The sequence below is a fragment of the Pseudophryne corroboree genome, chromosome 2 (assembly GCF_028390025.1).
Source record: "Pseudophryne corroboree isolate aPseCor3 chromosome 2, aPseCor3.hap2, whole genome shotgun sequence".
Taxonomy (NCBI): domain Eukaryota; kingdom Metazoa; phylum Chordata; class Amphibia; order Anura; family Myobatrachidae; genus Pseudophryne; species Pseudophryne corroboree.
This window is the reverse complement of record NC_086445.1, coordinates 380,207,892-380,232,152: the sequence shown is the minus strand read 5'-3', so window position 1 is coordinate 380,232,152 and position 24,261 is coordinate 380,207,892.

The window sequence follows — 24,261 nt, the reverse complement described above, 5'->3', positions numbered from 1 at the left end:
TCATTAACCGTTACTTCAGGCTTGCCTCCATTCCTAATAATCACCTTTCCTGCCTATGTGATCCTTGATTATAATGGTGTGTATTGTAATTTTGCTCATTTCTTGGTCTAGGGGGTCTAACTTTATGTGGGTTATTACAGTTGCTAGCATAATGCCCTTCTCTCCTACAATGGTAACAAATCCTGGGCTCCCTCCACGTGTCAATGACCTGAGGTTTTGGTTGATTTGATGCCTCCTCAAACGCTCGGATGCTCATCATCATCAATCGTTTCCCCTGTACTTCCCTGATTCTTTGGTTTTTATGATTATGGTGTTGTTTTTCTCTTGACCTACAATCTCCTGCAATGTGTCCCTTTTTATGACAACTGTAACAGACTTTCATATCTGGGTTTCTCGCAGGGGTGTGGGGCTTTTGTTGGGGTGGTCTTGTGGTTTGGGCCTGAATATTTGCTGCCATTAACTTATCTTTTAGTGACTCTCTGTACCTGGTGATATTCTGGTCATGATTAATGACGGCCTCTCTTAGTGCGGCCACCGAGATATCTCTCCAGTTTGGGTTGGTGGTCTGTACCCTTGTTTTTAATTCATCCTTTAAACCATTCATTAATACCTTAACCGCTATTCCTTTATGTTGTGCATTTGTCTTGATGTCTGCGATCCCAGTGTTCCTAGCCATTATTTGCAGTGCTCGATTGAAATAATTAGAAACATTTTCCTTTTCGTTTTGCCTTATGGAGAAAATTTCACTCCACTTGACAGTGGTTGGGAAATATATTCCTAACTGTCGGTTAATCTGCCTAATACATTCCTGATTGTGTTCCTCCATACAAGGTACCTCCGTGTTTAATTTACAATCAGCAATGAATTTTTCAGGGTCAACCCTGGAGGGCAAACATGCCCTCAGCACTGTCCGCCACTCTTTGTTGGTGGGTTCTGTGGCGTTTCCTAGTTCTTTAATAAACCTTTGACATTTGGCTAGATTTCTCCTAGGATCAGGAAATTCAGACATAATTGATCTCAATTCGGTCCGGGACCAGAGACAGCGCGTTGCACTGTCCTTGACGGGAATGATTCCCTGATCGTCAGTCTTCCCATTGGGGACTGAGATCACCCTGGCCAGATCGAGCTCAGTTACATCATCTTGTGTTGGTCTTACAATATGGGGTACCTCTGTTTGTGCGTGATATGAAACATTGTACGTACCTGTGGACACGACCTCACCTGACCCTCCGTTAGGGGGTTTGATTATTGCCTTTACCAATTTGGTCGTGTCCACCTGGATGTCTTGTAGGATGGCTTCTGGAAGAGGTGCCGACATCGTTCTGGGCTCACTTTCTTGTTTGTATTCCTGAGGGAGGTTTGACATGGGGTGCAGCTTGCACAGGTTAATAGTTGTACATTCAACAGTATTACAATAATCATTGTTACATTTATTACACTTATTCTTATAATCTATATTACAGTTGCTAAGAGCGTTTTTATTGTTCCACCTTTGTGCTTTTCTCTCCGCAATCAACTCCTCTCCTGCTGCCATATCTCTCCTCTCAAGATAAGAGTCAGAAAAGTCAATAGACTCTTTTTGTAATTCACTTTCCTGTTGCCATAACTGTAAATATTCATAATGTTTATTTTGTCTCTTCGTTGGTTCAATGAGACTTATCCTCCTCCTTAAATTTTGTAACACTACTGGACTGAAGCTACCTATTCTTGGGAATTTGTCCCTGTCTTGTACAGTCATTCTCTCCCATTCATCACATAAAACTTCAGCGTGCACATATCGTGCCGACCCGATGGATCGGTTCTCTGAATCAACCCGAACCGAGGTTGATCGCCCCCTACCTGAACAAATGGCCCCCATAATCTGCAGGCGTTGCCTATTCCTCCTTGAATATCAAGGCTTTCAGCGAACCCTTACAAACAAACCAAGATGTCCTTGGGCAGGCCGGCGGTGGTGGTTTATCAAGTACCCCACTTACTTCTCGCCCACGTTGGCCTGTGCTGCAATCACTGTAGCCAGAGCTGCTGTACCCAACCTAGGGCCCCTGTGAACCTTTATTTACTGGGGCGTGCTGGACCTACCAGTCCCCAGTAAGTATCGGTTGTTGGATAGTTCCCGAGTGACCAGCGAACTTCCCTTCCAAAAATAAAAAATTACACAAATCACGTCAGAATGTACAAATAGCGTTTGTGACCACTTTACTCTAATGGTATTAGGTCAGATTACTAACTACTGCACACAATTACGTGCGGTCCAATCGTTCAGTACACGAGCACTACTTGTCATGTACTGAAAGATCAATGGAATCTATGTTTCCGGCTGCGATTCCTTCAGCCAGAGCTTGTATGGCCTATATGGGTTCTGCACCAACACCCCAGGCGTTGTGCCACTGGACTTTTATAGCGGACCTCTTTGTTACCTTATGACCTCCTGGTCTGTTACCTTTACCTTATGACCTCCTGGTCTTGTTACCTTATGACCTCCTGGTCTTGTTACCTTATGGTCCGCTATACTCTAATGCTCAAATATTATTTAACCAGGGATGCCTCCCTAGCCACCGTATATGTCACTTACACGTATGTCCCTTGACGAGTACCCGGCTTTCCTTTTGGTTCCACCTTAAAGTTATATAAACTTTTGTATACAAAACACACTCACTCAACACATGTACACTTTTGTTTCTATATCTATTTCTGCGCAGAAATTTGTCTTTAGCCCAACAGTGTTACCAATTAGGAGCAGGATCTGTTAAACTAAATTTCCGATTTTCCAAAAATAGATTTGCGTTATTTACCGCGTCGCGTTATCTACCGCTGTGCGTTAATTATCGCCTTTGCGTTACTTCACTTTATCACAACTTGAGCTACGTGGGCGTAACCGGACGCTACGTTGCGTAATGTACGCTGCGTGCGTCTGCCTTTTGGATTGCGTACGCTAGTCTTTGTTAGCGACACGTGTACGCAATGCAAAGGATCCACCGTAACACAATATATTTTTATCAATGTAAATGATCCCTGATCATCTACCGCAATCCACACTGACTGCCTTGTATCTCAGACAAACCGTGTGTTGTTCTATACTTTAACTATTACCTCTACTATTAAATAACAGCAAATCTCCTTTTAGCACTTTCTATCAACTATAAAATTTGGCAAACAGGAATAGTGATATACGAAAAATGAAATACACAAGTGAAAAGAAATGCAGGTATGTATGCGTACGCAAGACAAAAGAAAAATAAACAGTTTTAAAAAGACACAAGCGTTTTGTTCTTACTTCCGGTTACCGGGTTCCTTCAGCACTCTTTATCTAAGCGAAGCAGACGCTTATCCCGCCAGCACTATGAGACAATCTCCCACCCTTTGCTGGGGGATAATGTCTGCTGATCTACCTAGTGCAGATGTGAGAAGTATAGGACGAGCCCGCAATTGACAATGCTAAATTCCTTTGTCGTATAAACAACCCTTTATGAAGCTAAGAACACTGTACGCTGTTTACTTAAGAAGTACCGTAATGGTACGCTAGTCTCGTAACGATCGCTCAGCCGTAGGCGAGACGCTCAAGCGTCACGTTCGCTCACGGCCCAGGGATCACAGGACACGTTATTGGTTATGTCTAGGGGAATGATTCGCTGTAGCGTAGCATACGCTCGAGACCACGAGGAGGTCACCAGCGATGCAGACGCTTACAACACTATACCTTTATGATAAAACCTTATACCAATGAAATACACTGAATACCTTAATGTGAGTACAGGGTGTAAGTGCAACCTTGTGTAACCTGACTATCTACAAAGCTGCTTGAGCGTCACCGACGCTCAAGTGAACACTTATCACTATAGAAAATACACAGATACTGGTTTAGGTTCCAAGGCCTATTAACTGTATTATATCTAATATACTTGTAAAAGGGGATAACAGTACAAATGATACACTACAATATAACAGAGACTTCCTAACCACAGAACTAAACAATAAATACAAAAAGACAATACTACACTGACCTAAATGCAATACAATACAATACTATCTAATACAATACAATACTAGCCTAGTCTAGGGGAGATATGAGAGAACAGACCAGAGAGAGAGAGAGAGAGAGAGAGAGAGAGAGATGAGATGAGAGAAATTGGCTCACAAAAAGACAATGATAACGGAGAGAAACTTACGCACAAAGGGTATGATCGCCTGCGCCTCGATATCCAGCTCCCGGCTATCAGCAGATAACCGTTGATGAGAGAGTGAGAGCTGGATGTGGTCGGCCTGCCTATTTATGCCCCACACACAATGCAATCTCCTGGTCCTACAATCCCATTGTCCATTGGCCGAAGGAATTCGGCCCTGTATCATAACAAAAGGTCATAGGGTGATTCATACAGGTGGGCTGTGACGATTTCCAACAGCTCAGGTGGGTGGGAAACTGGGTTTCCCGCCGCATACCTGAGTATGTGTAAATAATAGAAATGGACATAAACTTCTTATGTCCATAACTATTCGCACGAGCGATTAATACGCTCCAAACCAACACCGGAATATTGCTAATTAAATACTCTTCCGATGGGTACCAAACACTGCTGTATGATTCCTGTTAGACCCTTTGTACGATATAAAGAGGGATTCCTCAGCTCTGGGACATTGTATTTTAACCAAACTTTCAGAATCTATCAAAGGGACCGTGATCTATAAACTACATTAATTGTGAACATTTGTAACGAATGAGTCGCACGCTACGACTACATAAACTCTACCGTAAATACGCATACCGCGCCTGCGAGTGCACGTTATTGCGGGTATGCGCATCCACGGGAGAGCGCACGCACGCGCAGCGCGGACCAGTGTGCGGTGCAAATATGGCAACGTGCATTGAGACATTTTTCTGACTTTGACACTCTAGTGAGTGGCGGGAAGCGTCCCCGTTAGTGAGCAGATCCGGTGTAGCAATATCGGTATCAGAGTATAAAATGGGAGGAGCCTAACACATTTCGTCACGAATCACGTGACTTTCTTTGAGAAAGTCACGTGATTCGAGACGAAACGCGTTAGGCTCCTCCCATTTTATCCTCTGATACCGATATTGCCACACCGGCTCTGCTCACTAACGGGGACGCTCCCCGCCACTCACTAGAGGATTTCCCTAATCATCAGAAGCTGTTCCGGCCAGCGCTATCACGCAGTGCTTCTCCCTGCATGCCAGTGGCTGTCTGCCCTCGCCCAGAGGATATCCCCGGTAACTAACGGCGGCTTCGGCCAGCGCTAAGACACAGCACATCTCCCTGCTGTCACCGGCTGTCTGCTCCCGGTCAGAGGATATCCCCGGTAATTAACGGCGGCTCCGGCCAGCGCTATTACACAGCGCATCTCCCTGCTGCCATCGGCTGTTATCACCTGCAATTAACGGCGGCTCTGGCCAGCACCACTGCACGGCGCTTCCAACTACCAGCGTCTGTCGACAGCATTCTTCTCTGGGGTCACCAGACGACATCTCCTACTCCTTCATTTAAGCGGGCATATTAAAGGATTTTCACCAGCCCGCATGGGACCATAGGAACGCCTGGATAATTATCACACAGGAGCAGCCCCAGTCAGAGCAATCGTGCTCGTTTCCTCCTCTTCATCAATACAATCAGTGGGCTCCAGTGGACTTCACCGAGGACGCTCGGTGTTATTAACCCAAGAGAGGTAATTATACACATCTTAACAATTGCCAATTTATTTGCTGCCGGGACTTCCACGATCTGATAGCTTCTAAGTGCATGTTGCCTCTGCACTTATAAGAAAGCCTGCAGACTATTTATTACTCACACAAAGATCAAAATCCTTGGAGTGATACATTTCTAGTGAGCAGTTACAATAACTTTAAATTTTTTAACAGTATTACCAATCTCTATTGCACTGATTCAATAATTTTAGATACTAGAATAACAAATTTATTTGTGGATACTGTGTTTCGTTTATTGAAAATATGCATGGTTCTTTCAGAGTATATACAAATTTATAATTTTTTTATACATTGTGTATAAAGTTTTATTGGTGTGTTATTATTTTAATAAATCATTTTTCTTATATCAATTTTGCTTGTCAGCTCTCCACAAATATGTTCTACCAATAACACCATAAGCGCAGCCTTTTCCTTTTTCTTCTTGTGTATATTTCTAAGGCACATACACAGTGCTTTATTTGGCAGCGCTTTGGTGTTATTTAAAATAGATTTCTTTAAATTTAGGCGCTTGAAGCAGATTTTGTTCCACTTTAGTGCCTGGACTTAGGCCTGCGTCTGGCCTCCCTCAAGGTTCAAATATCTGCCTTGTGGTGTGGTTTCAGAGAAAGATTGCGACCTTACCTGATGTGCATACCTTTACTCGGGGCGTGTTGCGTATCCAACCTCCCTATGTCCTGCCTGTGGCTCCTTGGGACTTGTCGGTGGCTTTGGAGGCGTTACAAGAGTCTCCGTTTGAACCTCTTGGTTCAGCTGATCTTAAGTGGCTTTCCCTTAAGGTGGTGTTTCTGCTGGCTATTGCTTCAGCTAGAAGAGTGTCGGATTTGGGTGCCTTGTCTTGTAGTTCCCCATATCTGATATTTCACCGTGACCGGGCGGTTCTTAGGACTCGTCCCGGATATTTACCTAAGGTGGTTTCTTCGTTCCTCCTTAACCAGGAGATTGTGGTTCCGGCACTTGTTTCTCCTGATCTGTATCCCAAAGAGCGGTCTTTGGATGTGGTACGGGCTCTCTGTATCTATGTGAAGGGAACTGCTTCTATTAGGAAATCTGATTCTCTCTTTGTGCTGTTTGGATTTCACAAACGGGGCTGGCCTGCTCACAAGTAAACTTTGGCCAGATGGATTAGAATGGTGATTGCACATGCTTATGTGAGGGCTGGTCTATCAGCTCCTGCTCCCATTACGGCCCATTCTACTCGGTCTGTTGGACCTTCTTGGGCGGCCCGCCGTGGTGCGACCCTTGAACAGTTGTGCAAGGCGGCTACGTGGTCCTCTGTGAACACGTTCATAAGGTTCTATGCCTTCGATACTGACTCTTCCAAGGATGCTTCCTTTGGACGCTGGGTTCTTGTGCCCGCTACAGTGCATCCCCTCCCATAAGGAACTGCTTTAGGACATCCCCTATGTCTTTCCTTTGGAGCCCAGTGTACCCCGCAGCAGAAAACGAGTTTTATGGTAAGAACTTACCTTTGTTAAAACTCTTTCTGCGAGGTACACTGGGCTCCACAAGGCGCCCACCCTGACGCACTTAGCTTCTTTGGGTTGGTATGGCATTAGACGCTGACACTTTTCTTGTCGTGAGAATGTGGTGTATGTGGCTACTAACCGTTGTCGTCTCTTTTCCTGCTACTGCATTGGGCTGGTTAACTAAAAACTGAGCTCCTGTGCAGGGAGGTGGGGTTATAGAGGAGGCGGCGCTATGCATTCTGGGAACAGTCAAAGCTTTTGAGCCTGTTGGTGCCTCGGATCAAGATCCTACTCTACACCCCTATGTCTTTCCTTGTGGAGCCCAGTGTACCTCGCAGAAAGAGTTTTAACAAAGGTAAGTTCTTACCATAAAACTCATTATATATATATATATATATATACAAACACACACACATATATATATATATATATATATACACACACACACACACACACACACACACACACACACACACATATATATATATAAATAAATAATAACTATGATCATTTTATTGATAGGGGGCCCCCAAAAGTGTGTTGCCCAGGGCCCCCCTCAGACCTTAATCCGGCCCTGTAAATAGTGAATACCGACTAAAAACTGTCTGCCCAGGGAGGATCAAATTCTTCAGAAGTTTCCCATTGCAGAGAAACCACCATATAGCAAGAAGAAAAGGAGAGACATTGTTTCCCCCAGCACCCTGAATGATAACAGTAACCAGATATAAATCCCACATAATATTAGAATTCAGAGATCTTGGTTAAACATATTTGCGCAAATGTGTGAATAAGCCCCAAAGCCGCATCAAGGCGTCTCAGTATATTTGGGGTCCCTAGCGCAGGGCCGTAACTACGTGTGTGCCAAGTGGGCTTGGCACACAGCGCAGTTGCCCTGAGGGCGCACGGCCAGCGGCATGTAATGAGTCAAATTGACTCATTACATGCCGCCTCTGCTGTGTGCGCCGTGCGCCGCGCTGGAGGGAGAAGAGACCAGCGCCGGGCAGCGGACAAGGAGGAGGAGGGAGGGGGAGCAGGGAGCCGCAGCAGCGCTATTTCATTGGTAGTAAGCGCCGCTGCAGCATCCCCCTCTCCTTCTGTATTGGCTGCCCGGCGCTGCTATGGATGCTGGGATGCGGTTCCTTCATCCAAGCATCCACAGCAGCGCCAGGCAGCCAATACGGAAGGAGAGGGGGATGCTGCAGCGGTGCTTACTACCAATGAAATAGCGCTGCTGCAGCTCCCTGCTCCCCCTCCCTCCTCCTCCTCCTCACCTCACTGCCTGCACCGAGAGGGAGATGCCAGCATGAGGAGCCTGTCAGCGGGGAGAAGGTAAGTATATCCCTCTCTCTCTCTCTCTCTCTCTCTCTCTCAGGGGGACACTGTCTGCCGCAATGTGTAAAAAGGGGGCCAGGCTGCCGCAATGTGTAAAAAGGGGTCCTGGCTGCCGCAATGTGTAAAAAGGGGTCCTGGCTGCCGCAATGTGTAAAAAGGGGTCCTGGCTGCCGCAATGGGGGACTGGCTGCCGCAATGTGTAAAAAGGGGTCCTGGCTGCCGCAATGGGGGACTGGCTGCCGCAATGTGTAAAAAGGGGTCCTGGCTGCCGCAATGTGTAAAAAGGGGTCCTGGCTGCCACAATGGGGGACTGGCTGCCGCAATGTGTAAAAAGGGGTCCTGGCTGCCGCAACGTGTAAAAATGGGGCCTGGCTGCCGCAATGTGTAAAAAGGGGTCCTGGCTGCCGCAATGTGTAAAAAGGAGGACCGGCTGCCGCAATGTGTAAAAAGAGGTCCTGGCTACCGCAATGTGTAAAAAGGGGGACTGGCTGCCGCAATGTGTAAAAAGGGGGACTGGCTGCCATAATGTGTAAAAAGGGGGAATGGCTGTCGCAATGTGTAAAAAGGGGGCATGGCTGCCGCAATGTGTAAAAAGGGGGCCTGGCTGCCGCAATGTGTAAAGAGGGGGCCTGGCTGCCGCAATGTGTAAAAAGGGGTCCTGGCTGCCGCAATGTGTAAAAAGGGGTCCTGGCTGCCGCAATGTGTAAAAAGGAGGACCGGCTGCCGCACTGTGTAAAAAGGGGGCCTGGCTGCCGCAATGTGTAAAAAGGGGTCCTGGCTGCCGCAATGTGTAAAAAGGGGTCCTGGCTGCCGCAATGGGGGACTGGCTGCCGCAATGTGTAAAAAGGGGTCCTGGCTGCCGCAATGGGGGACTGGCTGCCGCAATGTGTAAAAAGGGGTCCTGGCTGCCGCAATGTGTAAAAAGGGGTCCTGGCTGCCGCAATGTGTAAAAAGGGGGACTGGCTGCCATAATGTGTAAAAAGGGGGAATGGCTGCCGCAATGTGTAAAAAGGGGGCCTGGCTGCCGCAATGTGTAAAGAGGGGGCCTGGCTGCCGCAATGTGTAAAAAGGGGGCCTGGCTGCCGCAATGTGTAAAGAGGGGGCCTGGCTGCCGCAATGTGTAAAAAGGGGGACTGGCTGCCGCAATGTGTAAAAAGGGGGCCTGGCTGCCGCAATGTGTAAAAAGGGGGACTGGCTGCCGCAATGTGTAAAAAGGGGGCCTGGCTGCCGCAATGTGTAAAAAGGGGGACTGGCTGCCGCAATGGGGGACTGGCTGCCGCAATGTGTAAAAAGGGGTCCTGGCTGCCGCAATGGGGGACTGGCTGCCGCAATGTGTAAAAAGGGGGCCTGGCTGCCGCAATGTGTAAAAAGGGGGCCTGGCTGCCACAATGTGTAAAAAGGGGTCCTGGCTGCCGCAATGTGTAAAAAGGAGGACCGGCTGCCGCAATGTGTAAAAAGGGGTCCTGGCTGCCGCAATGTGTAAAAAGGGGTCCTGGCTACCGCAATGTGTAAAAAGGGGGACTGGCTGCCGCAATGTGTAAAAATGGGGACTGGCTGCCATAATGTGTAAAAAGGGGGAATGGCTGCCGCAATGTGTAAAAAGGGGTCCTGGCTGCCGCAATGTGTAAAAAGGAGGACCGGCTGCCGCAATGTGTAAAAAGGGGGCCTGGCTGCCGCAATGTGTAAAAAGGGGTCCTGGCTGCCGCAATGTGTAAAAAGGGGTCCTGGCTGCCGCAATGTGTAAAAAGGGGTCCTCGCTGCCGCAATGGGGGACTGGCTGCCGCAATGTGTAAAAAGGGGTCCTGGCTGCCTCAATGGGGGACTGGCTGCCGCAATGTGTAAAAAGGGGTCCTGGCTGCCGCAATGTGTAAAAGGGGGCCTGGCTGCCGCAATGTGTAAAAAGGGGAACTGGCTGCCATAATGTGTAAAAAGGGGGAATGGCTGCCGCAATGTGTAAAAAGGGGGCCTGGCTGCCGCAATGTGTAAAGAGGGGGCCTGGCTGCCGCAATGTGTAAAAAGGGGGACTGGCTGCCGCAATGTGTAAAGAGGGGGCCTGGCTGCCGCAATGTGTAAAAAGGGGGACTGGCTGCCGCAATGTGTAAAAAGGGGGCCTGGCTGCCGCAATGTGTAAAAAGGGGGACTGGCTGCCGCAATGTGTAAAAATGGGGACTGTCTGCTGTAATGTGTAAAAAGGGGGACGCTGTCTGCTGTAATGTATAAAAGGGGCTCTACCTGGTATAGTGGCGCTACTGTGCAGCGTAATTTGAATAATGTAGACTACTGTGCACCGTAGTATGAATTGCTATTATTTTGTGGCCACGCCCCTTCCCCGTGAAGCCACTGCCCCTATCTTACATGGGGGGGGGGCGCCACTGTCGTTTCTTGCACACAGCGCTAAAATGCCTAGTTACGGCACTGCCCTAGCGCTATATCTAGGTGCAGGGTGTGGCACCCAAAAAAACACCAGCATAAGGCAGAAAGCCCAGGGCAGCATACCAGCGAAAATACTATAGTGTTAATAAATTAGTATTTAGGAAGCCGAAGCTATAAAGAAGGTGATACAAAAATAAAATGTAATTAAAATAGAGAAATAGTGTTACAAAAATTAATAAGTGAAAAGTGTTAATAGAATGTAAAGGTATGCCACACTAAAGCCATCCAGCTCAGCCAGTCCAGAGGCACCACACCCCACACCTCCATTACCCCAATCTGGGTCTATGATTAATCAGCAAGGAGCCACATGATAATGGCTCCTTACTACAATATGTCTAAGCTAAGAGCTACCCACCTTGGAGCAACCCCATAATGCTCCATGTGGCATATCAGGGCCTGCACCTCCTCCTAATGTAGGAACCTCTCTGCCTCTCACAACAGACATAATAAGAATTTACTCACCGGTAATTCTATTTCTCGTAGTCCGTAGTGGATGCTGGGTACTCCGTAAGGACCATGGGGAATAGACGGGCTCCGCAGGAGACTGGGCACTCTAAAAGAAAGATTAGGTACTATCTGGTGTGCACTGGCTCCTCCCTCTATGCCCCTCCTCCAGACCTCCGTTAGGGAAACTGTGCCCGGAAGAGCTGACACTACAAGGAAAGGATTTGGAATCCAGGGTAAGACTCATACCAGCCACACCAATCACACCGTACAACTTGTGATAACTATACCCAGTTAACAGTATGAACAACGAATGAGCCTCATAAACAGATGGCTCATAACAAAAGCCTTTAGTTAAGCAATAACTATATACACGTATTGGAGAGAGTCCGCACTTGGGACGGGCTCCCAGCATCCACTACGGACTACGAGAAATAGAATTACCGGTGAGTAAATTCTTATTTTCTCTGACGTCCTAGTGGATGCTGGGTACTCCGTAAGGACCATGGGGATTATACCAAAGCTCCCAAATGGGCGGGAGAGTGCGGATGACTCTGCAGCACCGAATGAGCAAACTCATGGTCCTCCTCAGCCAGGGTATCAAACTTGTAGAATTTTGCAAACGTGTTTGATCCCGACCAGGTAGCAGCTCGGCAAAGTTGTAAAGCCGAGACCCCTCGGGCAGCCGCCCAAGAAGAGCCCACCTTCCTATGGAATGGGCTTTGACTGATTTAGGATGCGGCAGTCCAGCCGCAGAATGTGCAAGTTGAATCGTGCAACAGATCCAGCGAGCAATAGTCTGCTTAGAAGCAGGAGCACCCAGCTTGTTGGGTGCATGCAGGATAAACAGCGAGTCAGTTTTTCTGACTCTAGCCGTCCTGGAAACATAGATTTTCAGGGCCCGGACTACGTCCAGCAACTTGGAAGCCTCCAAGTCCCGAGTAGCCGCAGGCACCACAATAGGTTGGTTCAAATGAAACGCTGATACCACCTTAGGGAGAAATTGGGGACGAGTCCTCAATTCTGCCCTGTCCATATGGAAGATCAGATAGGGGCTTTTACATGACAAAGCCGCCAATTCCGACACACGCCTAGCCGAAGCCAAGGCCAAAAGCATGACCACTTTCCACGTGCGATATTTCAACTCCACGTTCTGAAGTGGCTCAAACCAATGTGATTTTAGGAAATCCAACACAATGTTGAGATCCTAAGGTGCCACTGGGGGCACAAAAGGGGGCTGAATATGTAGCACTCCCTTAACAAACGTCTGAACTTCAGGCAGTGAAGCCAGTTCTTTTTGAAAGAAAATAGACAGGGACGAAATCTGGACTTTAATGGATCCCAATTTTAGGCCCATAGTCACTCCTGACTGTAGGAAGTGCAGAAATCGACCCAGCTGAAATTCTTCTGTTGGGGCCTTCATAGCCTCACACCAAGCAACATATTTTCGCCATATGCGGTGATAATGTTTTGCTGTCACATCCTTCCTAGCTTTTATCAGCGTAGGAATGACTTCAACCGGAATGCCCTTTTCCATCAGGATCCGGCGTTCAACCGCCATGCCGTCAAACGCAGCCGCGGTAAGTCTTGGAACAGACAGGGCCCCTGTTGTAGCAGGTCCTGTCTGAGAGGCAGAGGCCAAGGGTCCTCTGAGATCATTTCTTGTAGTTCCGGGTACCAAGTCCTTCTTGGCCAATCCGGAACGATGAGTATAGTTCTTACTCCTCTCTTTCTTATTATCCTCAGTACCTTTGGTATGAGAGGAAGAGGAGGGAACACATAAACCGACTGGTACACCCACGGTGTCACTAGAGCGTCCACAGCTATCGCCTGAGGGTCCCTTGACCTGGCGCAATATCTTTTTAGCTTTTTGTTGAGGCGGGACGCCATCATGTCCACGTGTGGTCTTTCCCAACGATTTACAATCAGCTGGAAGACTTCTGAAGTCCCCACTCTCCCGGGTGGAGGTCGTGCCTGCTGAGGAAGTCTGCTTCCCAGTTGTCCATTCCCGGAATGAACACTGCTGACAGTGCTATCACGTGATTTTCCGCCCATCGGAGAATTCTTGTGGCTTCTGCCATCGCCATCTTGCTTCTTGTGCCGCCCTGTCGGTTTACATGGGCGACCGCCGTGATGTTGTCTGACTGAATCAGCACCGGCTGGTTTTGAAGCAGGGGTCTTGCCTGACTTAGGGCATTGTAAATGGCCCTTAGTTCCAGAATATTTATGTGTAGGGAAGCTTCCTGACTCGACCATTGTCCTTGGAAGTTTCTTCCCTGAGTGACTGCCCCCCAACCTCGGAGGCTTGCATCCGTGGTCACCAGGACCCAGTCCTGTATGCCGAATCTGCGGCCCTCGAGAAGATGAGCACTCTGCAGCCACCACAGCAGAGACACCCTGGCCCTCGGGGACAGGGTGATCAGCCGATGCATCTGAAGATGCGATCCGGACCACTTGTCTAACAGATCCCACTGAAAGATCCTTGCATGGAACCTGCCGAAGGGAATTGCTGCGTAAGAAGCTACCATCTTTCCCAGGACTCGCGTGCAGTGATGCACCGACACCTGTTTTGGTTTTAGGAGGTCTCTGACCAGAGATGACAACTCCTTGGCCTTCTCCTCCGGGAGAAACACCTTCTTCTGTTCTGTGTCCAGAATCATACCCAGGAACAGCAGACGCGTCGTAGGAACCAGCTGCGACTTCGGGATATTCAGAATCCAGCCGTGCTGTTGTAGCACTTCCTGAGATAGTGCTACTCCGACCAACAACTGCTCCCTGGACCTCGCCTTTATAAGGAGATCGTCCAAGTACGGGATAATTACAACTCCCTTCTTTCGAAGGAGTATCATCATTTCGGCCATTACTTTGGTAAATACCCTCGGTGCCGTGGACAGACCAAACGGCAACGTCTGGAATTGGTAATGGCAGTCCTGTACCACAAAACGGAGGTACACCTGGTGAGGTGGGTAAATGGGGACATGTAGGTAAGCATCCTTGATGTCCAGTGATACCATGTAATCCCCCTCTTCCAGGCTTGCAATAACCGCCCTGAGCGATTCCATTTTGAACTTGAACTTCCTTATATAAGTGTTCAAGGATTTCAAATTTAGAATGGTTCTCACCGAACCGTCTGGTTTCGGTACCACAAACACTGTGGAATAGTAACCCCGTCCCTGTTGAAGGAGGGGAACTTTTATTATCACCTGCTGGAGGTACAGCTTGTGAATTGCCGCCAGTACTACCTCCCTGTCCTGGGGAGTAGCTGGCAAGGCTGATTTGAGGTAACGGCGAGGGGGAGACGTCTCGAATTCCAGCTTGTATCCCTGAGATACCACTTGTAGTACCAGTGGCGGATCCAGGGGGGGCACTTGGGCCCGTGCCCCCCCTGTCATTTGTGGCCTTATTTGTAAGACGGAGACAGCAGTGTCTCCGTCTCAGCAAAAGCCGCGATCGCGATCGCGACCGCTGCCATGGAGCTACTGCAGCAGAGAGCTACGTATAGTAGCTCTTTGTATAGACAAAGTCCGGGGAGAGCTGCTGGCTGCGCATGCTCAGCTGCAGCAGCTCTCTCCCACCTCACTGACCCGCCACTGGCCGCCAGTCTTCTCCCGCCTCCCACTGCTCCAAGCCGCTGGTGGTATGTACAGTATACCACCAATACTGTATATGAAATGTGTGTATAATATGATCCCTACATATGTATGTATTTACTGTATGTGTTCTGTATGTGTATTTGTGTATGTATGAATGTGTGTGGTATGTGTGTGTGTATATATATATATATATATATATATATATAGATGTGTATCTATATATACGGTATATATAGATACATATACTGTGTGTATATATATATATATATATATATGTGTGTGTCTGTGTGTGTGTGTGTATGTATGTATATATATATATATATATATATATACACACACACACACACACACATTCACAGATACACACCCACGGAAACCCCCCTAAATAAATCCTGCGTTTGCCCCTGACATTACTACTGGGGGGGCATCAACAAGGGGCATTATAACTGGGAGGCATCACTACTGAGGGGTCATCTATTGGGGGCAGCTACTGGGGGACATTTTTACTGGGGGCCATCTACTGGGGGCATTACTACAGGGGGGTCATCTATTGGGGCAAACTCGTAGGGGTCATTATTACTGGGGGTCATCTATTGGGGGCAGCTACTGGGGGCATTATTACTGGGGGGAATCTACTGGAGGCATTACTACTGGGGGGTCATCTATTGGGGGCAGCTACTGGGGGACATTTTTACTGGGGGCCATCTATTGGGGGCATTATTACTGGGGGGCATCTACTGGTGGCATTACTACTGGGGGGTCATCTATTGGTGGAAAACTCCTAGGGGGCATTACTACTGGGGGCAAACTACTGGAGGACATTATTACTGGGGGGCATCTACAGGGGCAAACTGCTGGGGGACATTATTACTGGGGGGCATGCATCTACTGGGGGCAAACTGCTGGGGGACATTATTACTGGGGGGCATCTACTGGGGGCAAACTGCTGGGGGACATTATTACTGGGTGGCATCTACTGGGGGCAAACTACTGAGGGACTATTACTGGGGGCCAACTACAAAGGTGCTAACTACTGGCGGCGTAACTACAGGGGCATTACTACTGGCGGCTTAACTACAGGGGCATTACTACTTGGGGGCTAAACTACAGGGGGGCCAAAGTACTGGGGGCTTAACTACAGGGGCCAAACTACTGGGGGCATTACTACTGAAGGCTAAGCTACAAGGGGGCATAACTACAGGGGCTAAACTACAATGGGGCAAACTACAGGGGGGCATTACTACTGGTGGCTGAACTACTGGGGCATTACCACTGGGAGGCTAAACTAAAGGGGGGGGGGTAAACTACTGGGGTCATAACTGCAGGGGCATTACCACTAGGGGAATAATGACTGGGGGCATTACTACAGGCAACATTACTACTGGGGGCAATACGGGCATTGCAAAAGGGGCACCACTACTATGGGGTCTATATAAGGGGCACTACCAGTACAGTGGACATTGCATAATGAGCGCTACAACTGTGGGCATTGTATAAGAAGCGCCACCTCACATGCACCGAAGCCGCACGCAAATGTACTTGCCCCTTCCATGGTGCCCCCCCTATCATTTTCTTCTGGATCCGTCCCTGTGTAGAACCCAGAGATCCACCTGTGAGCGAACCCACTGGTCGCTGAAGTTCCGGAGACGGGCCCCCACCGCACCTGGCTCCACCAGTGGAGCCCCAGCGTCATGCGGTGGACTTAGTGGAAGCAGGGGAGGATTTTTGTTCTTGGGAACTGGCTGTATGGTGCAGCTTTTTCCCTCTACCCCTGCCTCTGGGCAGAAAGGACGCGCCTTTAACCCGCTTGCCTTTCTGGGGCTGAAAGGACTGTACCTGATAATACGGTGCTTTCTTAGGCTGTGAGGGAACCTGAGGTAAAAATGTCGACTTCCCAGCTGTTGCTGTGGAAACGAGGTCCGAGAGACCATCCCCAAACAATTCCTCACCCTTGTAAGGCAAAACCTCCATGTGCCTTTTAGAATCCGCATCACCTGTCCACTGCCGAGTCCATAATACTCTCCTGGCAGAAATGGACATTGCATTAATTCTAGATGCCAGCCGGCAAATATCCCTCTGTGCATCTCTCATATATAAGACGACGTCTTTAATATGCTCTATGGTTAGCAAAATTGTATCCCTGTCGAGGGAATCAATATTTTCTGACAGGGTATCGGACCAAGCTGCTGCAGCACTACACATCCAAGCTGAAGCAATAGCAGGTCTCAGTATAGTACCTGAGTGTGTATATACAGACTTCAGGATAGCCTCCTGCTTTCTATCCGCAGGCTCCTTTAAGGCGGCCGTATCCTGAGACGGCAGTGCCACCTTTTTTGATAAGCGTGTGAGCGCCTTATCCACCCTCGGGGATGTCTCCCAACGTAACCTGTCCTCTGGCGGGAAAGGGTACGCCATCAGTAACTTTTTAGAAATCACTAGTTTCTTATCGGGGGAAGCCCACGCTTCTTCACACACTTCATTCAACTCATCTGATGGGGGAAAAACCACTGGTTGCTTTTTCTCCCCAAACATAATACCCTTTTTTGTGGTACCTGGGTTAATGTCAGAAATGTGCAACACATTTTTCAATGCCGTAATCATGCAACGGATGGCCCTAGTGGAATGTACATTAGTCTCGTCCTCGTCGACACTGGAGTCAGACTCTGTGTCGACATCTGTGTCTGCCATCTGAGGTAGCGGGCGTTTTTGAGCCCCTGATGGCCTTTGAGACGCCTGGGCAGGCACTGGCTGAGAAGCCGGCTGTCCCACAGCTGTTATGTCATCGAACCTTTTATGCAAGGAGTTGACACTGTCGTGTAAAACCTTCCACATATCCATCCACTCTAGTGTCGACCCCGCAGGGGGTGACATCACACTTATCGGCACCTGCTCCGCCTCCACATAAGCCTCCTCATCAAACATGTCGACACAGCCGTACCGACACACCGCACACACACAGGGAATGCTCTGACTAAGGACAGGACCCCACCAAGTCCTTTGGGGAGACAGAGAGAGAGTATGCCAGCACACACCACATAATCAGGGATTTACACTAGCACAAAGTGATTTTTCCCTATAGCTGCTTTACATATACAGTTTGCGCCTAAATTTAGTGCCCCCCCCTCTCTTTTTTACCCTTTGAGCCTGGAAACTGCAGGGGAGAGCCTGGGGAGCTGTCTTCCAGCGGAGCTGTGAAGAGGAAATGGCGCCAGTGTGCTGAGGGAGATAGCCCCGCCCCCTTCTCGGCGGACTTCTCCCGCTCTTATATTTATATTATGGCGGGGGATTTTTGCACATATATAGTTTTTTAGACTATATTATGTGCTGTTTGCCAATGTAAGGTACTCTAATTGCAGCCCAGGGCACCCCCCCCCCCCCCAGCACCCATCAGTGACCGGAGTATGTGGTGTGCATAGGGAGCAATGGCGCACAGCTACCAGGGACGTGCAGTCAGGGGAGGCAGGGGAGGCAGAGCCTCACCTGTCATATTCCAGTGAAAAATAGCTGTTTTTTTACACTGATTTGTGTTAGAACACAGATCAGTATAAAATGATGCTATTGTCATTGGAATATGAAGTTGCAGCACTCCGCAAATGCAGAGAGCAGAGGAGAGAGAAGTACTGAGAGATCTGCCTCTCTCTAGCTGTCAAATGCTGTACGGAGCTGGGGGCGGATCTGGGGGCAGAGCCACAAGTCAGGCATAATCCTGCATTGAAAACAGCACCAGCTTGAGGCAGCTCTGACATGCGTGCCTTGACACAGGGTGAAGGCACGCCCCTCAGTTATGCATACGCATTCGCTACCTCACTCGTCCTCTTTCTCCTGTACTGCACTGAACGTGGGATACAGCCATAAGAAGGAGACAGCTTCCTCATACAGATCACCAGGCAGGTAAACAACAGTGAAATGCCTGATCCCCAGCTCTTTTATCACCATATCATCCAGCAAGGTTTAATGTTGAGGGCACCATAGTGTGGGAAAGCTATCATTAATTGGCCCCAGCAAACATATAGCTGACCACTGTACTACTGCTGAGGGGGAAGAGGTTTCTGTAAAGAAACAGTCTATTAAAAAGGTACAAGTGTTATTTGACTGCCCATGTGTAAGGATGTGCCCTGTGGGCACATCCATGTGGCTGTCCCTAGCTGGGGGCAGCGCTGGGGCAGCTTGTCTGTCCCCAGCGCGGAGTGTGCGGCGGCGGGTGCCTGGTGCAGGGATCGGATGTTTCCCTGCACCAGGCTGTCGGCGGCGGAGAGCAGCGCGGCGGCGCTTTAAACTTGGCGCCGCTGGGGCCGCCAATGAGAAGCGCCGCCCGCGGCTTTTTGAATCCGGCGCCGTCCGCGAGCCAATCACGGCTCGCGGGGCGCCGGCCAATCGGGAACAGGCGCGGCGAGCCAATCGGCGCTCGCCGCGTCATAGGCCCCGCCCCCGGCGTCTGACGTCAGACGCCGGGCGGGAGCCTGAAGAAAAGGCCGCGCCGAAGAGCGGCAGAAGAGTCGTCGGGCGGGAGAAGAACAGAAGACACGGCCGGGAGCAGCGGAGGAGGTCGTCGGCGCGCCGGAGCGCAGAAGAGGATCCGGCGCCGAGGAGAAGACGACGACCGCGGGGAGAGGAGGTCCTGAGGCCGCGGAAGAGGCCAGAAGACGTCGGCCTGCAGAAAGAAGATGTCCAGCGGCGGCTGGACGCAGGGAAGAGACGGAGGCGCCGCTGGCCAGGACGGGTCAGCGGCAGAAGACGGTGGAGGCCCCCAGGTTAGGTAAGGCCTCAGTGAGGCTATCCTCCCCCTCCCCTTTTCCTCCCTCGACCACCAGGGACGGGCATTAGGCCCGAGGACACAATTCAGGCGCTAGGCCTGGGCGCAGTTAGGAGTTTGGGCCCCCAATATTTGATGAGGTGGTTTGGGCATTAGGCCCAAGCCACCCCACTCATGCGGCACCAGTTAGGCGGGCACTAGGCCCGGGGAACAATCTAGGCACTAGGCCTGTGGCTAATAGAGGGCGTTAGGCCCTAGGGTATTTGTGGCCAAATCAGGGATACGATAAGGTGACCCTGGGCACAAGGCCCAGGTCACCCAACGGGCGGCAAGTAGGCGGGCGCTAGGCCCGTGGGCAAAGTCAGGCCTCCGGCCTGTGGGCAGTTAGGGGGCGCTAGGCCCAGCGAAGCAGTGTTTCCCTGAGGTGAGTAAAGGTGGTACTGGGCGCTAGGCTCAGGCCACCCTGAGAGTACGGTAGGTGGGTGAGCTGTGCGGTCCCCACTACTGGGTGTTCTGGGTCGGGTAGATAAAGGGACAGCACCGTTTTATGTTGTAACTCCGATAGTGTGTTATATGTTGTTACCGTGCAGGGCAAAGTGTATGTGTTGTGTAAGTTGTGCATAGTTGTGTTGCACCACACCCACAGAGCTAGTTTGAGGGCTCCGCTGTTGTAGATAGTATAGGGTGTGACACTAGGTCAGAGTTAGGCCCTGCACGGCTGTTTCTCTTTGCCTCCTTACAGGGACCTGTAAGTGGAGAAGATCGGAGTGCAAGACTCGTGACGGTGAGTAGCATCCGTGTACGTCTGTCCCTTGTTTGTCCCCGAGCGCCGGAGTTAGGATTGCTCACGGACGTGAGAATCCCTTTCATCACACTACGTGCGAAAGCGCGAGTGTGTGAAAGCTGGGTAGCTGAGGCTTTGTGCCGGTGATGACCATTCACCCAGCCGGTGAAGGTCGCAGCCACCCCTGGGGTATCCCCTGTTCCAGTGGAAGAAGGGTCGATACCCCCTTTAATGTAAACCATTCTCTCCTCAGCTCGGTCGACGGTCAGCTCCAAGAGGGAATCGCCGTGTCCGGATCCGACTGAAGAATTCCAGGTCCGTTGAAGGTTCCGGTACCTGAAGGTGAGAGAGAGCGGCGCCTGGTGAGTACAGAGTCTACACCTGCACGGCAGCAGGCACCACCACACGCACCGCACCTCTCACACTTGGCGTAGTCGGCAGGATCAAAGAGACCGGATCACGGACACGATGTGGAACGCCACCAAGAAGACCTCCCTGCGGACGGCTCCGGAGAAGACTCACCCCCGGACGTGTGCGGACCAGAGCGACTGGGTGACGGTGTCTGGGGCAGACATCCTGAAGATGGTGCAGCGGTCGGTCCAGCGTGAAAAAGAAGAGCGCCGGGAGAAGGGGCGCAAGAAGGCCGCTGTGACGCCCTGCAAGAAATGTCGGCAAACAGGTCACTTTGCCGACGAGTGTACTTGGCGAGAGACGTCCCCAAAGAAGGTGGTCCAGGAAGCGGACCGAAGACGTCAGAAGGGCCAAGCGAAGGAGTCCTGGTGTTTGCTCTGCGGAAACTACGGGCATGAGCACAACAGTTGTCCCTGGGACGAAGAGTTGAGCGAAGACGAGGTTGATTCCCGGTGTGAAAGCTGTGGAGATCCCCGGCATCGGCTCCTGGAATGTCCATGGACTGAAGACAGGACGGACTACGAGGCCACGGTGAAGCAGCTGACGGAATCTCGTCAGCAGCTTTGGGACCGGGTGGCTGCAGAGCCTGTGTGTGCGCTCTGCGAGGCGAGAGGACATGCGCTTCCCGATTGTCCGTGGAATGAAGACCGGATGATTGCGGATGGTCGCGCCCAGAGATGGGAGGAGGAAACGAGGGAAATGGAGCGGAAGGCCTTGCTTGAAGTTAGTTCGCAGGTGCCCATTTCCTCTGAGCCGGAACCAACGGGTGAGGATTCCCCAGTGAAGGAGGTGGACCAGGAACCCGTCTTGGAGAAGGTGGCAGTGGCCCTCCCTTGTTGGAAGTGTCGACGACCAGGACATGCGGCCAGTGAGTGCCCCTGGGAAGATGCCGCGGACCTACTCTGTCCCAAGAAAGTGACCCCAGTAAGGCAGAATCCTTTCCCGCATGAGGCGGAGGTGGACGACTGGGAGGTGAAGAGGCCACGCTGCGAAGAAAAGCGTGAAGACCCAGTGACTGAGACGTCCGGAATCTCCCCGCGATGGAACCGTCCACGACCAGGACGTGCGGAACAGGAGTGTCCTGGGTACCAAGAGATGCCAGCGGAAGCGCAGGAGTACGCTGAGGAAGTAACGATGCCAGCGGAAGCGAAGGAGTACGCTGAGGAAGTAGCGATGCCAGCGGAAGCGAAAGAGTACGCTGAGGAAGCAGAGGTGCCAGCGGAAGCGAAGAAGTACGCTGAGGAGGAAAGTAATACCCCAGTCCAAGTATCGGAGGAGGACTCGGACTACGGTGAGCTGTCCGCCGACGAATCCCTCCCAGAACAGATGGAGGACGACTCTGGCGTCGGAAGCGCCGACGAGAGTGACTGGCAGGATCGGGTGGAGTCATGCTCCCAGTTGAATGCCCTCCGTGAAGAGGAGGAGATAGTCCTGGAGCAAGAGTACCTGCCGGGAGTGCCGAGATGGACCGACGTACGGGGACAGGACTGTGATGCCGTGGGAGGACCCGTTCCAGAGGAAGACACAGGACCTTTGGAGATGCCCCACGAGGAAATTCGACATGTGGTGGCTGTTGCCCGGGAGGAAACGGATGCCCCGGAGGATTCCGCTGTTGGGTGGTGGTCGATACCACACCCGGAAGACAGAGACGAAGCCACAGACGATATCGGAGGCCAAGAGTGGGTGACTGTTGTCCCCGTGGAAGAAGATTCCCCTTGGTGGCCAACGTCGAGCGACCGTGAGGAGATGCCACTCCCCCAGAGGATCCGCCGATGGAGGTCAGGACGTAAGAGGAACCCAGAGCTGGAGGTGGAAGGATGTGGGGTCACAGCCTGTCCGGGCTGGACCCTCGAACACAACCTCGCCGAAGGGACCTCGGAATTCCCTGACCCGCGGACAATGGACGTCGTGAGGAACTTTGTAGGGACTACAAAGGAAAAAGGGGGGGGAAATGTAAGGATGTGCCCTGTGGGCACATCCATGTGGCTGTCCCTAGCTGGGGGCAGCGCTGGGGCAGCTTGTCTGTCCCCAGCGCGGAGTGTGCGGCGGCGGGTGCCTGGTGCAGGGATCGGATGTTTCCCTGCACCAGGCTGTCGGCGGCGGAGAGCAGCGCGGCGGCGCTTTAAACTTGGCGCCGCTGGGGCCGCCAATGAGAAGCGCCGCCCGCGGCTTTTTGAATCCGGCGCCGTCCGCGAGCCAATCACGGCTCGCGGGGCGCCGGCCAATCGGGAACAGGCGCGGCGAGCCAATCGGCGCTCGCCGCGTCATAGGCCCCGCCCCCGGCGTCTGACGTCAGACGCCGGGCGGGAGCCTGAAGAAAAGGCCGCGCCGAAGAGCGGCAGAAGAGTCGTCGGGCGGGAGAAGAACAGAAGACACGGCCGGGAGCAGCGGAGGAGGTCGTCGGCGCGCCGGAGCGCAGAAGAGGATCCGGCGCCGAGGAGAAGACGACGACCGCGGGGAGAGGAGGTCCTGAGGCCGCGGAAGAGGCCAGAAGACGTCGGCCTGCAGAAAGAAGATGTCCAGCGGCGGCTGGACGCAGGGAAGAGACGGAGGCGCCGCTGGCCAGGACGGGTCAGCGGCAGAAGACGGTGGAGGCCCCCAGGTTAGGTAAGGCCTCAGTGAGGCTATCCTCCCCCTCCCCTTTTCCTCCCTCGACCACCAGGGACGGGCATTAGGCCCGAGGACACAATTCAGGCGCTAGGCCTGGGCGCAGTTAGGAGTTTGGGCCCCCAATATTTGATGAGGTGGTTTGGGCATTAGGCCCAAGCCACCCCACTCATGCGGCACCAGTTAGGCGGGCACTAGGCCCGGGGAACAATCTAGGCACTAGGCCTGTGGCTAATAGAGGGCGTTAGGCCCTAGGGTATTTGTGGCCAAATCAGGGATACGATAAGGTGACCCTGGGCACAAGGCCCAGGTCACCCAACGGGCGGCAAGTAGGCGGGCGCTAGGCCCGTGGGCAAAGTCAGGCCTCCGGCCTGTGGGCAGTTAGGGGGCGCTAGGCCCAGCGAAGCAGTGTTTCCCTGAGGTGAGTAAAGGTGGTACTGGGCGCTAGGCTCAGGCCACCCTGAGAGTACGGTAGGTGGGTGAGCTGTGCGGTCCCCACTACTGGGTGTTCTGGGTCGGGTAGATAAAGGGACAGCACCGTTTTATGTTGTAACTCCGATAGTGTGTTATATGTTGTTACCGTGCAGGGCAAAGTGTATGTGTTGTGTAAGTTGTGCATAGTTGTGTTGCACCACACCCACAGAGCTAGTTTGAGGGCTCCGCTGTTGTAGATAGTATAGGGTGTGACACTAGGTCAGAGTTAGGCCCTGCACGGCTGTTTC